This window comes from Eublepharis macularius, chromosome 5 (genome assembly GCF_028583425.1).
Source record: "Eublepharis macularius isolate TG4126 chromosome 5, MPM_Emac_v1.0, whole genome shotgun sequence".
NCBI lineage: Eukaryota > Metazoa > Chordata > Lepidosauria > Squamata > Eublepharidae > Eublepharis > Eublepharis macularius.
The window spans coordinates 27,604,231-27,619,675 of NC_072794.1; the positions used below are offsets into that span (position 1 = coordinate 27,604,231).

At 42.6% G+C, this 15,445-nt stretch overlaps 1 protein-coding gene across 5 annotated transcripts in view; it reads right to left on the reverse strand.

Annotated features, from left to right (window-relative positions):
- Nucleotides 1-15,445, reverse strand: part of RASAL2 (RAS protein activator like 2) — a 271,541-nt gene that overhangs the window by 182,335 nt on the left and 73,761 nt on the right. The gene's annotated exons all lie outside the window — the stretch shown is intronic.

The window sequence follows — 15,445 nt, forward strand, 5'->3', positions numbered from 1 at the left end:
AGCCTACAGCCAGCAGCTGAAGCAGAGCCATCAGTACTCTCCAGCCCCAGCACCACAGGGGAAGTGCAGCCAGGGACTTCCACAGGGGAAACTCAGTCAGGGACTGCCAGCACCACAGGGGAAGCCCAGCCAGAGGCTTCCACCACCCACACCCAGAGAACACCGCGGACAGCGCCAGAGACTGGAGCTGCAGGAGAGACGGCGCAGTGCTCGTCTCCTGAGCCAACGCCAGCTGCTGGAGAGTGATGATGAGTAGCTTCAGGATGGAGCCCCAGCAGCTGGCTGAAAACCATGCCTGGCTATAAAAGCCAGTCAGGAGCAACAGCCAGGTGTGGAAGCAACGTGTCTACTGCCTGCAACCACTCCGTGAACCTTGCCTGTGCCTACTGTTGGATCTGACACTACCGGTAACTGACCTTGGACTGTACCTGACCTTGCTCTTGGACTCTGGACTCACTTCTGGCATTAGCTTGTGCGCTGACCACTGCTTTGACTTGGCTTTTGGCTCCTGAAACTCCCTCTGGACTTGGTACCGAGGTTTGGACCTGCACCACCCTGCTTGGGCTGGCCCAGCCCGTGACAGATACTATATATTTTTCATTTATTGCTAATTTTGTCATATTCTTGTTTTAATGCTATCTAATTTTACCCTACTATGATATTACCATAGTATAATATGGTCACAATGGCAACCAGAGACAGGGCTCTTTCAGAGGTGGCACCTTGCCATTGGAATGCTCTCCCCATGAGGTTTGCCTAGTATCTACCCTTGTTTTCTTTTTAGGCACCAGGCTAAAATACATAACATTTAATAAAACACATAACATCAATACATAACATTTAGTTTTAAAAACTTATATGCTGTTGTCTCAGTTACAAATTCCCAAGACATCTTTTCAGGGAAAGAATTAAAATAGTTCCATATCACTTAAAATATATTAAAAGCACCAAAAATAGCATACTAAGAATTCATCAAACATTTAAAAAGTAACAAATGCACTTTAAAATAGCAGTAAATAAAAAGATGAGTAAATATTTATTTAGAAAATTTATCTGCCACCTCTCCAGAGTTCTACTTGAAACAACTTACAACGAAGACAATAAAACAAAACTAATAAAACACAACCATCAAAAAACATTAAAGAAATCACTACAAACAAGCCAACACCATTAAAATAAGCCACGAGAAAACAAGCTGATGCCATTAAAACAAGCTTGAGTAACAGTGTAAAATTTACACTGAGCAGCCAAATTTGATGTAGATAATAAAACATTTTACATAGTCACGGCCTAGAAGTTATGGAAGTATGAAGTACAATAGCAAGATTGGATTTATCTAGAAAAAAGAGGAACCTATAAACAAGATGCAGATTTTAAAAGGCACTTTTGGCCACTGTTCAAGAAGCAGGCCCATATCCAGACTGTCAAGATGGTCAGGCAAGTTAAAAATGACCCCATCTATCACAGGCAAATCCATCTTCTCCAGAGCAGCCATATCTTCCACTCTCATCACCTCCATCTAATCTAGAACTAGGTGACACCCAGCCCCACAGTTGAGTATGATCTCAGCCACTGGCTTTAGTTGCTTTAGTTGCCTTGTACTAAACCAGACCACATCATTGTTCCTCTCATCAAATACTGCCTATATCATCTGCTAGCAGGTTTCTCAGGCAGAGTGCTTTTCAAGCCCTCTGAAACACTAATGATTTGGACGTGTGACTTCACCACTGTTTATTATATTCATAATGGTAGCCATCACTGTTTCCACAGTCTTCTTCACCAGTGAAGGATGCCTCATACCAACGCCACTTTGGATCTTTGCACAGATGCTCCAGTAGGAGCAGTCCTAAAGATCATGGGTTTCATCCTTTGCAAATTTCTGCTTGAACTGGAGTTCCTGTGCAACAGGAAATGCAAGAAATAAAGACCTTGGCGGCAGCTTGCGCTAAGTCAACTTTTTGTATCCCCACTTGTGTTTCTGCTTGTGCAAGATCTTGTGCAACCAATACGGGGGCACTATAATATATAAGGAGGAAAGAATTAGGTATCACATAAGGTATTGTTAAAGTATAACTGCTAAGTCCATTTATGCTTCCACCTCCACATTGCTGGATCCATGCCCTCTAACAACCCCCCTGCTCCACTTTTTAAAAAACATCCAACCTCATGAAAATTTCTAGAGACCGCATAACCTTGCACACTATTTTGAATAATTTTGGTTGGTCTTAGTATTATATGGATTTTGATTTTGCAGTTCATAGGTATCAGGTCCAAAAGGGAAAAAATCCAGCCATGAAGGTGCAAAATTCTCAAAGAATAACACAAACATTCTTGCAAATGATTCCATAAAAAAATGTTTACTGGCCTACCTGCATGCAAGCACACACACACACACACACACACACACACACACACACACACACAACACACACACATTTTGGTCATCTGTGTCCCAAAACATTTTAAAGAAGGCATTCTTGGTCATTTAGAAATGGTTTTCACTTGCCACTGATTCAAATGGTAGTTTCTAGTGAAACAAAATGACAACTTTTCAAAGACTGGGAGAAGAAAACCATACTCCAATATGATTTTTGCAAAACAAAACAGTGATATAGACACCTCAGAAAAACATAGATCCTTCAACTCAGACTGTAACTTGCCTAGTCAGCTAAGATTCTAAAATCCCACTCCAATTGTCTATCCACCAAACCACATTCTGAGTCAGAAAAGGAAAAAACCTACAATAATTGTACAGTGTAGGAAAAGAAATCCAAGGACTTGGTTCTGACTCTTCCTTCAATAACATGAGAGAGAGAAAACTGAAGTATAGATCCCATTTTTTGCAAATTTCAGGATAAACCACAGCACATCAATCCTAAATAAAATATTTCAGTGGTGAATATATAGGAGACAACCATATTTACAGAGAAGAGACTTGAATTCTACCAGTTAACTACAACTCATGAGAGTGCTTGACTGGATGTATGGCAACGGCATAAGGATACACACACGAACACCAGCACCGTTAATACTTTGCCCTCTACTTTCAGAGCACACATCTTCAAAATCCTGACCCAAAGAAAAAGAGGGAAAGAGAGGATGTTCAAGTTCACCAAATGACAAAGGGTTTCTTGACTAGTATTTTTGAAATATTTTATCTGGCTGGCAAAATTGGTCACTGTGTTGAAAAAGTTAGGAGACATATAAGTCAGTTAAGGAAGTTCGCCTCTTCCCCTGGGCCTGCAGTTTGGCTATCAAATAAGGAAGAAAAATGCAAAACTGCCTACTTCAAGCTGCTGGGAAATTTTGCCTTCAAGTACTTGAAGTGATTCATAACTCTCACAGGAATCCCTTGGTGGTAGATTACTCAGCAAACAATGATGGATGGAAACTAGTTAGTAGAACTTTGCAATGGAAGCTTGGCAGGAGGCCTTAGACATTTGTTACATATCCATTAATACTGATATATTCTCTCTTGAAGCCAGTTTACCAAACCAGCCACATGTTTACCAAACCAGCCACAAACCAGCAATACATGTTTATATTGAAGTGCTATGCTCCCCAGGCATGCTTTGCAATTGAGCTGGAACTTACTAGCTTTTCTGCTGGCACAAGGAGGAGAAACTCCCTTTCCTCCACCCCCTCCCCCAAAAGAATCACGAGGTTCATGTAGATGAAAAGCCATGTGGGATGGGCTGTAGCAAGGAAGGAAATGCAGACAGACTGCCCTTCCATTTTCTTGCACCAACAGAAAAAAATGGTAAGATCCAACCTATCGCTTTTAAAAGCAAGCTTAGTCGTGTAAGTTTTTTCTGGACTGATCTTCACCCAGTCACCTCCATTTTATCTTAGGATGGATACAAACAGCAACTGCCACTAACTATCAAGACACACTGAAGAAAGAAGAGATTTACTCAATTTAACAAGCCAACCCAAAGGAAAGAGCAAGACATCCAGAAAGACCCCATGAGCAACTGGAAAGTCACCTAGAGTTGTCTCTAGCACTATGACATCCCCACCTCCACACACATGGTGGCTGCTCAACTCGACTTTCTCCAATAAACCTTCAGCCATCACCAAATTAGTAAAAGCAATTGGGTTTTAGAGTTAGACATCTTATAAAGGATGTTTTGTTGCCATATAAATACATGGATCGATACCTTCTCATTGTAAAATTATGATTCCTGATCACCAACCTCAAGATTGGGACGATCGATACAGCTACCAGGTAATCGAGTGAACAATTCATATAGGATATCAATCAAACAATACTAGTTTAAAAACAATCAACAGAATTAATTCTAGTTTATTATGTTGAAACCTGACTACTTAAAACAAGGTGACACAATGTGATCTGCATCTCTATAATGTATATTGAAGGAAGCAACAATCGAGGCATTTTGTAGACACTTGCACTGGTAATTTGGGAACCGCAGGGAGCTAGTCGGGAAGCTGGTTTCTTCTCCTAGAAGGTCTCTCCTGCTCGTAAGTTTTGCAAAGAAAAATATGTACACCTGATTAGCATACTCAGATAGTCAAGTAGAATTAACCGTTTGGTTCCATCTCATGAGAGGTGACAGTGAGACAAAGCTCCAAATCAAAGCATTCTATAAGATCCTGCTTGTGATCTGTACAATATTCTCATATGGAATCTATGAAGGACCACCCCCTAAAATCAGCCCCACCACCCCTGCCTGTGGTGTTAGCCGACTAAAGTCCCTGTTCCATCATTATTTAACCCACACAGATGGGACTGGGGCCAGATCAAAACTAAAGGACCTCCTAAAAGGGATTACAGAGGAAAGCTTTGCACTTTACTGCTTTTCAAAAACAAACCAAATATTGAAATCAGAAGAAAATATTTCCCAGCTGTCTTTGTTTAGCTGAAGTTTAGGGTATGTCAAATAAAGGCTGGTTCCCTGGCATCCCAATCCTTAGAGTCAAGGGACAGGGACTGATGCTGGGTAGGGCAACATGTTATATTTTTGATTTGCCATAGAGCCTTCTTAAGTTCCAATTAAGGCTGATTCTGGCCAAGGTTACAGTTAAGAGTTGTACACTCTGGTTTTAGAGTATATAAAGGGCAACAGGCAGCCTCCTCTAAGAGCATAATAGAAAAGAGTCCAGTAGCACCTTTAAGACTAACCAACTTTACTGTGGCATAAGCTTTCACAGTCTTCCATGCATCTGAAGAAGAGAACTGTGATTCTCGAAAGCTTATGCTACAGTAAAGTTGGTTAGTCTTAAAGGTGCTACTGGACTCTTTTCTGTTTTGCTACTACAGACTAACATGGCTAACTCCTCTGGCTCTAAGCATGTACAGCATTTCCTGTGAGTGCCTGGATGCTCCTAATCACACCTGTTGTAGAGATGTAGAAGAATTACTCCAGTTATAGGTGGGTGGAAAGCCAACGTAACAAATCTTGCAGAGATACAGTAAGCAGCCTCCTCTATGTTTGGGTTACTGGGATTCACAGGAGCATTTCATTATTTAAGTATTTCTCGTAGCATAGCGGAGAATTCTGGAAGCATTAGGTCTCACTGATTTCAATCTTTTCCTCCCAATAAGTACATCTTGGATTGTAGCTGTGGTCACTTTCAACTACTGAAGGAGACAACCGATCTAATCAGGGGAGATGTATGTACATAGTTTTTGGCTTACTTTAATAGAGAGAGCGTTTTTCTCTGTCTTCAGTCTGCAGGTCCAGAATGGCTAAGGAGCATTTCAAAACTGCTAGCCAAAACATTGATCTAACATCCCGGATGGAATCTGCTTCCTGTATCTTCAGATCTCGAGAGACTGGCTGTCTGGTGCATTGCTTTGCTGTTATTACTGCTATCCAAGCATTTTATTACAATGGAAAGGAATACCTCCTGCCAGTTTCCAGCTAGAAAAATGAAGTCATTCTTTTCATACTAGAACACAAATCAATGTGGATCCATGGCTTTGCCAAGTTGGGTTGCTTGCTACTCTAAGTGGAACCAAAGGGAGGGGGGGGGGGGGGTCACACTGGTTAATCAAGATCTGGCATTCACTGGAGTAACTTGGAACCAAGAATATAGTGGTAGCCAAACTCTCCTCCTAGCCCACTGAAAGTTAAGACAAGCCGTGTTCAGCATGAGACTTTGGTGCAAATACCAAAGTATGATAACTGTCATCAAAGAAGCCGAGTGATACAGGCTGATTCCGCACACGTTGGATAATGCACTTCCAATCCTCTTTATAGATCATTTGGAACGGATTTTTTTGTGTGCGGAACAAAAAATCCACCTCAAATGATTGATAAAGTACATGAAAGTGCATTATCCAACGTATGCGGAATCAGCCATAGAAGCACACGCCCCCAATTTGTGTTGAAGTGATTTTAATGCCAACAGAGCTGCTGGGAAATAGATGGAACCAATGGTCATTTCTTAATTTTCAACAGTCTCCTCTGAGGCTGGAAGAAGCACAAGACCATAGACATTTTGACACCCAACATCATAACCTTTTTTTTTTTTGCCCCCTTGACTGTGTAATACAAACTAGTCTATAATCTCCTATTTAATACAGGCTTCCCAGCAAAAAAGTCCTGTGCAGAGAAGAGTCCTCCCACACCACAGACAGTTGTTCTTTCATTTCAGTCAAAAATGTACCAAAGCAAAACACATATACATGTTCAACCAGGTTTACCAAAACAACAGAGCAGTAGAGCTCTTGTGCAAGCACGAATACAAGAAAAAGAACATGGTAGCTGCTTGTACTAAGTCAATCTTACTGTTTCCCCACTTGTATTTGCGAAAAATCAAGCCAATTCATGGACACAATAATATAGAAGGAGGAAAACACTGGATGTTCCACAAGATCTTGCATAAGTGGAACTGCACTAAAGTCCATTTGTGTTCCTGCTTGTGCATCGCTGGACCCACACCATTAAGTTTGATACATTTTGTTGAAAATGCATGTTTGTCATTAGCGCAGTAGCAGACAGAGTTTTCAAAACGAAATGGAAACTTGTTACTCTCCATAAGAGGCTCACCAAAAAAAACCTTATATGAAGTGGTTTAACATTTACAAGTAAAAGAGCACCATTATAATCAAAAGACTTTTAAAACTTGATAAACTAATTCAAGCGCTGCTCATACTAGCATGTGATGATCCTTTCTCAGACTGGTTTCTATTAACTTGCTGTAAAAAGGTTCTGTCTCTTGAGATTAACTTTAGCTTTATACCTTATGCCCTTAGCATCTGACTTGGATGGGCTCAGACTGCACATCTTGGATTCTCTGCAGAAGTCATTTTGCCTGGAGAACTGAGCCCATACCAGGAACCATATATTGCCTTTTCTTGAACGAAAAGGTTGATAAACCTGGGCTACCAACCCATGTAATTATTCCTGCTCCCAATGAGAGAGACTCAAAAGATCAAGAGCTTGCCACAACCCAGATTTCAGAATACCAACTTTTGTTTATGTGTTCAGTAATTAATGATCTAACATCCCCTTCCTATCGCCTATCTGGAGATCCATCTGCTTCCTGCTGTGATTTTCTTCCTGTAGGTAAGACTGCTTCTTTTTGGACGAGCGTCTAGAAAAGTGCCCAGAACACCTGACGTGATCTACTTGCCGCTTCACAACAACAACAAAAATTGAAGTTATTGAAGAACAAATCGCGGGGAAAAAAACCCCTTTCAAGTCTTTCAAAGCCTCCCATCATAGTTGGTATTAAAAGGTCATTGCAACAAGAATTAGCCTGGTTTAAGAGCTGGAATATAAAGCAAAGGAATCCCGGTGAATATTTCTGAAAGATAAAGGTTTCTGAGTGCTTTTGACATTTGTGGCTAAGAATCTGCATTCACAGACAGGATCATTTTGTAAGCAGTCACAGATGTAACTCGGCATTTCTGAATAAATCAGGAAGCTAAGCTGTTTCCAGGAAGGCGAACATGGCAGAACAGTGGTGTACTTTAACGAGACAGATGGTGGGATGAGTCTAGTTCAGTCATCATCTTCTAATTATTTTGTTCCCTGATACTCAATAACAAAAGACCCTCAGTGCTTCACTTCCCTTGGTTTAAGTTACATACGTAAAACACAAACAATGTAATGGCTAGCTGAAATATCCAGTGCTACTACACTTCGTTTTTTTACTCTGATTCATCATTTGGGATATAATATTTTTGTTATTATTTAGTAAATACACCACTTGGAAAGGCATAGTGGTGTAGTAGTAAGAGGGCCAGACTAGGATCTGGGAGACCCAGGTTCGAATCCCCATTCTGTCATGGAAGTTCACTGGGTGACTTTGGGCCAGTCCTACACCCCCAACCTAGCCTATCTCACAGGCTTGTTGTGAGGATCAAGTAGAAGAGATAAGAATTATGTAAGCCACAATGAGTCCCCCTTAGGGAGAAAGGAAAGGTATAAATACTTAAATAAAGGCATTTCAGAATTAATGCAACACAAAGTATGTGGTAAAGTTGAGATAAAAGGGGGGCACTTTTTTGAAAACATTGAGGTTGTATCTCAGCATACTCTCTACCATCTGCAGTTTTTTCTGGAGCTGCTCTGAAAGGGAGGTATTTTGCCATCACTCTTGACTTTTGTTCCTTGGAGGTATTAACTATGTGGAGCAGTAATGTCCTCACACTCACTGCAAGATCATCAGTAGGATTCCCAAGACGACGGTGACCCAGGGGTGGGGGGAAATGTCACTAAGGATGCTCAAGTTACAGTGGGGGGGGGGGGAAATGGCAAACAGGAATGAAAATAATTGAACATGGATATAATTTAGCCTTCCTCTCCAGAACCATTTCACACGTACCCCATGAACACATTTCTTTCAGTCTGAATTACGAAGCTGATAACTATTCAACAAAACCCTACCATATACTTATATGAACTTATGATTCAAAGACTGGCATGCGTTGGAAAAAAGACATCTGTAGGTCAAAGAAAATGCATTTGCGCACTCATGTGGCTTAGAGTGTATCTTCATTACAACTGTATCAACTTTTCAGGAGCGTAATTAGCTCTCAAACTACAGTGCTGCTTGCACTTCCCCCAACAATAGTCACACCCCAATTAAAAGTTTGGCTACTGCTGGAACAGCCGGTGCCAGCCATCATTTACAATTTAAGCATCACCACAAGTAGTTGTATTACTTCTTTCTCTCTTTGTGCACAACAAGGCTGCCTTCCTTCCTTTCTCTCATCCAAGAAAAGGATCACAAATTTATTTTTAGAAGAAGAATGCCACAGCAAATAACCAAATGGTTATATAACAAGGGCAGGTGAAAAAGAACAGATAGGCCAGGGCCCCCTAACCTTTTTCAGCCTGCAGGCAGTACTGGAGTCTGGCATGGTGGTAGAGTCAATCACAAAATGGCTACTATGGGAAGTCAAACCAATAAAGTGTCGGAGAGCGAGGTTAAACATAATTCTGACAGCGGGTCTTCAACATTTTAAGAAAAAAACTTTAATGCAATGCCTTTTAAAAGTAGCGTTGCTTAAAAATATTTTATTGCATACATGCGATATAAGTATACATATTGATCTAGCTAAGAAACGCTCATCTGAGTTTCTGTTTTCATTTTGCAGGCAGCACACTTAATGCAAAAGGAAAAAGGGGAAAGATGTTTCTTCTCCCAGCTATCCCCTTTACGCGAGCCCAGACCTTTTGAAGCTACACTATTACTTGTAACAATGACAGCTGGTGCTGGAAGGCTGGTGACAGCTTCTTGTTCAGGTTTACCATGAACAGGGAGGTTCTGGCCAGATTTTGATAAGAACATAAGTGAATTTGCAAAGTGATACAACTTCCAGTTAGGTGCATTAAACATTTTAACAATGCAGCGCGATCGTTTTTAGACTATCACTCTGCTATCTGCACAGCCAACGTATTTTACATAAAGGCCCTGTCTGCATTATACTGTAGACATCAAAATCTCAAAAAGCCCCATCTGGCCCTGTCCACTTTCTAAAAGCACTTGGCAGGTACCAGGAAAGGTGCTGGTGGGTTCAATGGCACCCATGGGCATCACGTTGGGGGCCCCCGAGGCAGACGTATAAGAAGGTTTGGGCACAGGTACAGCAGAAAGCCCTAAGATGACCGTGAGAGATGTGGCAGAGTGAAGGTTATGAACAGCCATAGAAGAAAAACCTCCAATGAAATACACAAGGAAAAAGCTTGACAGCCAGTACAGCTGTCAAGACTGATAGTATCACCTTGACCAGAAAGGGGATTCATGTTTTGTGAAAGAAGGCAATAAGAGGTTTTGTATTCAGAGCAATGGAAAGGGCCAACACAGGCCACGTGTTGGATGCAGCAAAGTCATCAGTGGAAGGGGCATGGCTGACTGCCACACTCCCTTGCCCCAAGAGATTCCTCAAACTTCAGGAAATTTAATCAGTAGAGGGAAGAGGAGGAGACAAATCCATCCACTTTCCCCTCCTTATAGCAGCCCCTCCATCTGGCAGGGCTTCTAGTCCTGTGACCCCCAGGAATCATCAACTTTCCCAGGAGTGGAAGGAACTGCTGGGGGGAACGGAATGTGGCAAAAAAACCCCACATCTCTTAGGATCTTTTGCTGATAGTTCACTGGATTGCAACACTTGTCTTTCTTCTCCACTACCACCACGATGTACATATGATTGTTCCTCAGATTTTTCAAAGGTTATCAGTAACTGAACACCATATATGTAAATGCGATGCAAATATTATGACCAAGGCATATGCCTCAGTGGACCTGGAAGCTGGACAGAAGTTTCTCAAAGGGCAAGAGGCTACAATCACTTATCCCTATTAGATGTAATCACACCTGGCCCATCTCAAACCAGGAAGAAAAGATAGCCTTAATGACCCACTAACACCACCAGGAAACGCAAAACAAAAGATTGCTGGTCTTAGGGGACAATGACCTGATGGTAACAATGATGTCTTCAATATCCTCTACTAATTGAAGCCCTGTGTAGAATGACTGACAAGCATCAATGGGCAATACAAGAGCTAAATGTATTATGTTTGACCTCGGAGTCCACAGGATGCAATTAAGTCACTACAAGATGACATAATGTATTAAGCCCCTTTCACCTCCTTTTGCAGAAGTAAATTGATCAGATTAGAATGAACAAGAAAATATAAGTGTCCCTTCTGTTGCTATTTGATACACATACATTTTGTCCTTGGATGCCTGATGAACTCCACTGAATTATTTCTCCTAGCAGAAAGCACTAGGGGCAAGTATAGTGAAGCCCTGTTGATCTGAGTAATATACAATGAAAGCTGCTTGAGAAATTAATTCATTGTATGTAATTTATTCAAGAGATAGTTCTAATAGATTGTGCTCCTAGCGGGGTTTTTTTAGTACAGATGTTGTCTAAGAATATTGTCGCATGAGCACATTAAAAAAAAAAGGCCGATAGCATTTTGAGAATGACTTAGTAATTTTATATAGAGATTTAAAAAAAAAAGACTATCAAAAATCCACATTTTTTCCAGCAGTTAACAACTCTGCTCAGTTTGAAGAAGCTAACTGGAACCAATCAACAGCAACGTCAGAACCACTTAACACAAACATTTTCACCATGTGGGTATAAGAAAGATGTGTATTGAAGATCTTGAATGCATTTTGTTTTTCTTTTGGGCCATACACACACAGATACATGTGGTACAACACAACCATGTGATCTTGAATGTATTTATAAAGACATATACTCCCCCGTCCTACATCTGTATATTTCCCTTTATGCAAGATGTTAAGAAGAAAGATTTTGCTTTCCTCAAACAGTTGCAAACAGAACCCTTTCCCTCCATACCTCTGCCTCCACTCAGTCAACCACATCCTCCACACACACAGCCTACCAAACTTAAGAGGCCTTGCCAATGCAAGCAGCCTCCATTTCAAGCATGTGCTATTAAAAGGCAAAACGCAGCAGGCTAACAGGACATCAAACACACGGCAAGCAAGATAGGAAAGGCTGAATTTCCTGTCCATAAGTAACATCTGTAGGGTAATCTCCAGCTATACATAGAAAGTCAGGAAGTTATAGCATCGTCTCCAAATGATATTTAGTCCTCTGAAATGGTCTAACTGCATGTACTGTGGGATGGCCTGAATCTGTCTGATTGCTAGGCACAGAAAGTGCCCCAAACGTCCATGTAATGTTTTCTGCTACAAAGTGGTGAACTGAGTACCCTTGACGCTCCACAAGCCCTTCTGAAGTAAGCTCTGTCGTCTGGGGAAATGAATTTAACGTACATTTAAGTCAATGTGCTGTGGCTGGCCAACATGATCCCAAACCTTCAGAGTACAGTTAATGTTGGTTTATAAGGTTACTGAGGAATGAATCATATTGCAGTGTAAGTGATGGAAATATTTCAGTCGCATTTATAATTATGGAATTGAAGTACCAAGAATCTTTCACACACACACACACAAATCCCCTTTCTGATATTGTGCCCAGCTGCTGCATCTGAACAGACTAAGAAATGAATGAAAAGGATCCCATCCAATTTATATGCCTATTGCAGCTTTAGAAGGCTGAATCCCTGGAAAGCACAGAACAGAGCCACCATTTTTTAAAAAGAAGGAACTGTGGTACAGCATCTGCTTGGCATGCAGAAGGTCCCAGGTTCAATTCCTGGCATCTCCAGCTAAAATGATCAGGTTATAGGTAATGTAAAAGCTCCGCCTGAAATCTTGGCGAGCTGCTGCCAGTCTGGGTAGACAATATGGACCTTGACAGACGAAGGGGTCTGACTCAGTACGAGGCAGCTTTATGTATTCAAGTATTCTTAGTTCCAAAACCTTGAGAATCTGAACTAGATGGAGTTCTGGGGAAGAGCGTGAGATGCCAGAGGATGAAGCCTTTTCAGATATCACCCAGACAACCTGCTTTAACTACCCAAATCCCATCTGTCCTAACCCTCTGCTTCAACTGGGCAGTGAAGATACTAAAGCCACAACCTCAAAAAAAAATGCTCCCGATTGTTGGCTGACCCAAAGTGGGCAACTGCCAATTTATGCCACTCTGCATAACTTATTCAACAGCATAGGATTTCACATCTGTCGTTTCTTGTTTCTGATCCATGGGCAGCACAGTGAATACTGTCCCATTATTCAGTAGTATGGTAGTATGAACCTGATGCTCTGCATTCCACCACTTCAGCACAGCGGCCCAAAGCATATGGTTCACCAGGCAAGTCGCTGTGACTTTCGCCCCCACAGATGTTTAACAATGCCTGTCTCCCCTCCTTCCCTGCCACATCCATGCCTTTTGTTATTCTGCTCAATGCCAGCAAGTCCCAAAACTCAAACCCAAGGGTACTTGTGACCTTATTAAAAGCATCAAACTTAGCAGATGCCCTGAGGCAAGAGGTTAGCTTGGCAAATAAACTTGCTCATTAAAAATTGTGAAGGACCTTTACAGTATTCTAAATAAGGGACTATAACCGCACTGGATTGCTACCTGAGCACTCTCTTAAAATGGGCGACAGATATAAAAAACAAAAAACAAAACAGGAGGTCCTCCAGTCAGGAGAAGATGCAAAGTAACATCCAAACAGATGTGACAGGAGAAACAGGACAACTCATAATACAGACTGGAGAAGCAGTATGCCTGCACGTATACATTCTTATCCAGGATGCACCAGCTGTTATCCATTCATGCAGCTGTATCTCTTGCTTGGGATGAAGCATGCCTGGGAGCCTCATTAGCACTGGCTGTATGAGAGATCCCAATCACGCAAGAAATACAGGACCATGCTTTCTACAACCTTACTCATCCTACCTTGGCATGGCCGACATGGCCACCTGGATCCATGCTATGGTAACATCAAGACTTGACTATTGTAAAACACTATACATAGGTCTCCCATCAAAGGTAACAAGAAGACTCCAGTTGGTGCAAAACGCGACAGCTCAATTGTTATCAGGAGCAAGCAGAAACATGAATATCACTCCCACCCTGCAGTCACTCCATTGTGTTGGGAATTAACAAGTGATCCTCGTTCAGTCATGAAAGTGTTAAACTGTTACTTTGTTACTTAGTAAACTTATTTACATATGACCTGTCAAGTTAAGTTTCCCTGCCATCAAAAGGGGAATCTTTATGCTTAACGAAGAAGATGTGGGACTCACTAGGGGTGTGCACTGCCAAAAAATTTGGGTTTCCCGCTTCAAGTTTACCCAAAGTGGGGGGGGGGGGGGAAATCTGGAATGACCAGGATCACAAAGTGGCAAGCTGCTTTGGGATTCTGGTATTTAGCTCGCTTCGGTATGCTCCGTAAAGATTTGGGGCATACTGAAGTGAGGGGGAGCAACCCCCCCATCCTCACACACCCCTGGGGCAACCTCTCACCTCCACCCCACTTACCTGGCAGGCAAGGAGAGGGGAGGCCGAACTCTGGGAGGCGGGGAAGTGCAAAACCAGCTCCTGCAGGCCCACGCTGCCTCCTCCACTGCCGCAGCGGCCAGCTGGGTGGCAGGGAAGAGCGGAGCCAGCTCCTGCAGGCCCGCACCACCTCCTCTGCTGCAACAATGGCCAGCTGGGTGGTGGGGAAGGGTGGAGCCAGCTCCTACGGCCCTTTCTGCCCCTCAAATGGCCACCACAGTTGCCATTTGAGGGGCAGGAAGGGCCTTTTCAGCCTCCTCCGCTGCCATGTGGGCCTGCAGGGTGGCGGAGAAGGCTGAAGCCGCCTCCACCGGCCCTTCCTGCCCCTCAAATGGCTGCCGCATTCACAAATGGTGCAGAGAACCTTCTACCCTTTAAGCTCTCCCCCTTTCCAACTGGCTGGAAAGACAGGGGAAGAGCTTAAAGGGTGGAAGGCTCCATGCGCAGTTCACAAATGGTGTGACAGCCTTCTGCCCTTTAAACTCTCCCCCTTTCTAGCCGGCTGGAAAGAGGGGGGAGCTTAAAGGGTAAAAGGCTCCCTGCGCCATTTGCAAATGGCACAGGGGGCATTTTTTATTTTAAACTCCCCCCCCCACCAGCATGCCCAGAAGGCCCTTTAAACTTCAGCTGGCCTGCAGGCCAGCTGAAGTTTAAAGGGCCCTGAAGCTTCCCAAAGTGACCCAAATCGCTTCGGGAAGCTTTGATTTGGCTGTTCCAAATCTTTACAGACCGGGTCCGATTCGGGCATTTTTTATGAATCGGAAACCCAATGCGCACACCCCTATGACTCACTACTGGGCAACCAGTTTATTGGGGAGCAATTAGCCAGACATATAGCCCCCACTCTCCTGGCTTTCCGCAAACGATGCAAAATTGAATTATTCCAAAGGCTTTTTACTCAGATAGGAGGGCTGAATTGTAGGGAGGGGGTCTCAGATGCTTCAATAATGAGTTAGGGACCATAGACTTCACCACTATGTTGCCTTATGTATGTACTGTTATGGACTACCTGTGCTTTAAGTATGACCCTACAGGGTAGTGATATGCTGTCTTGTGTCAGTCCTAGAATTGTTA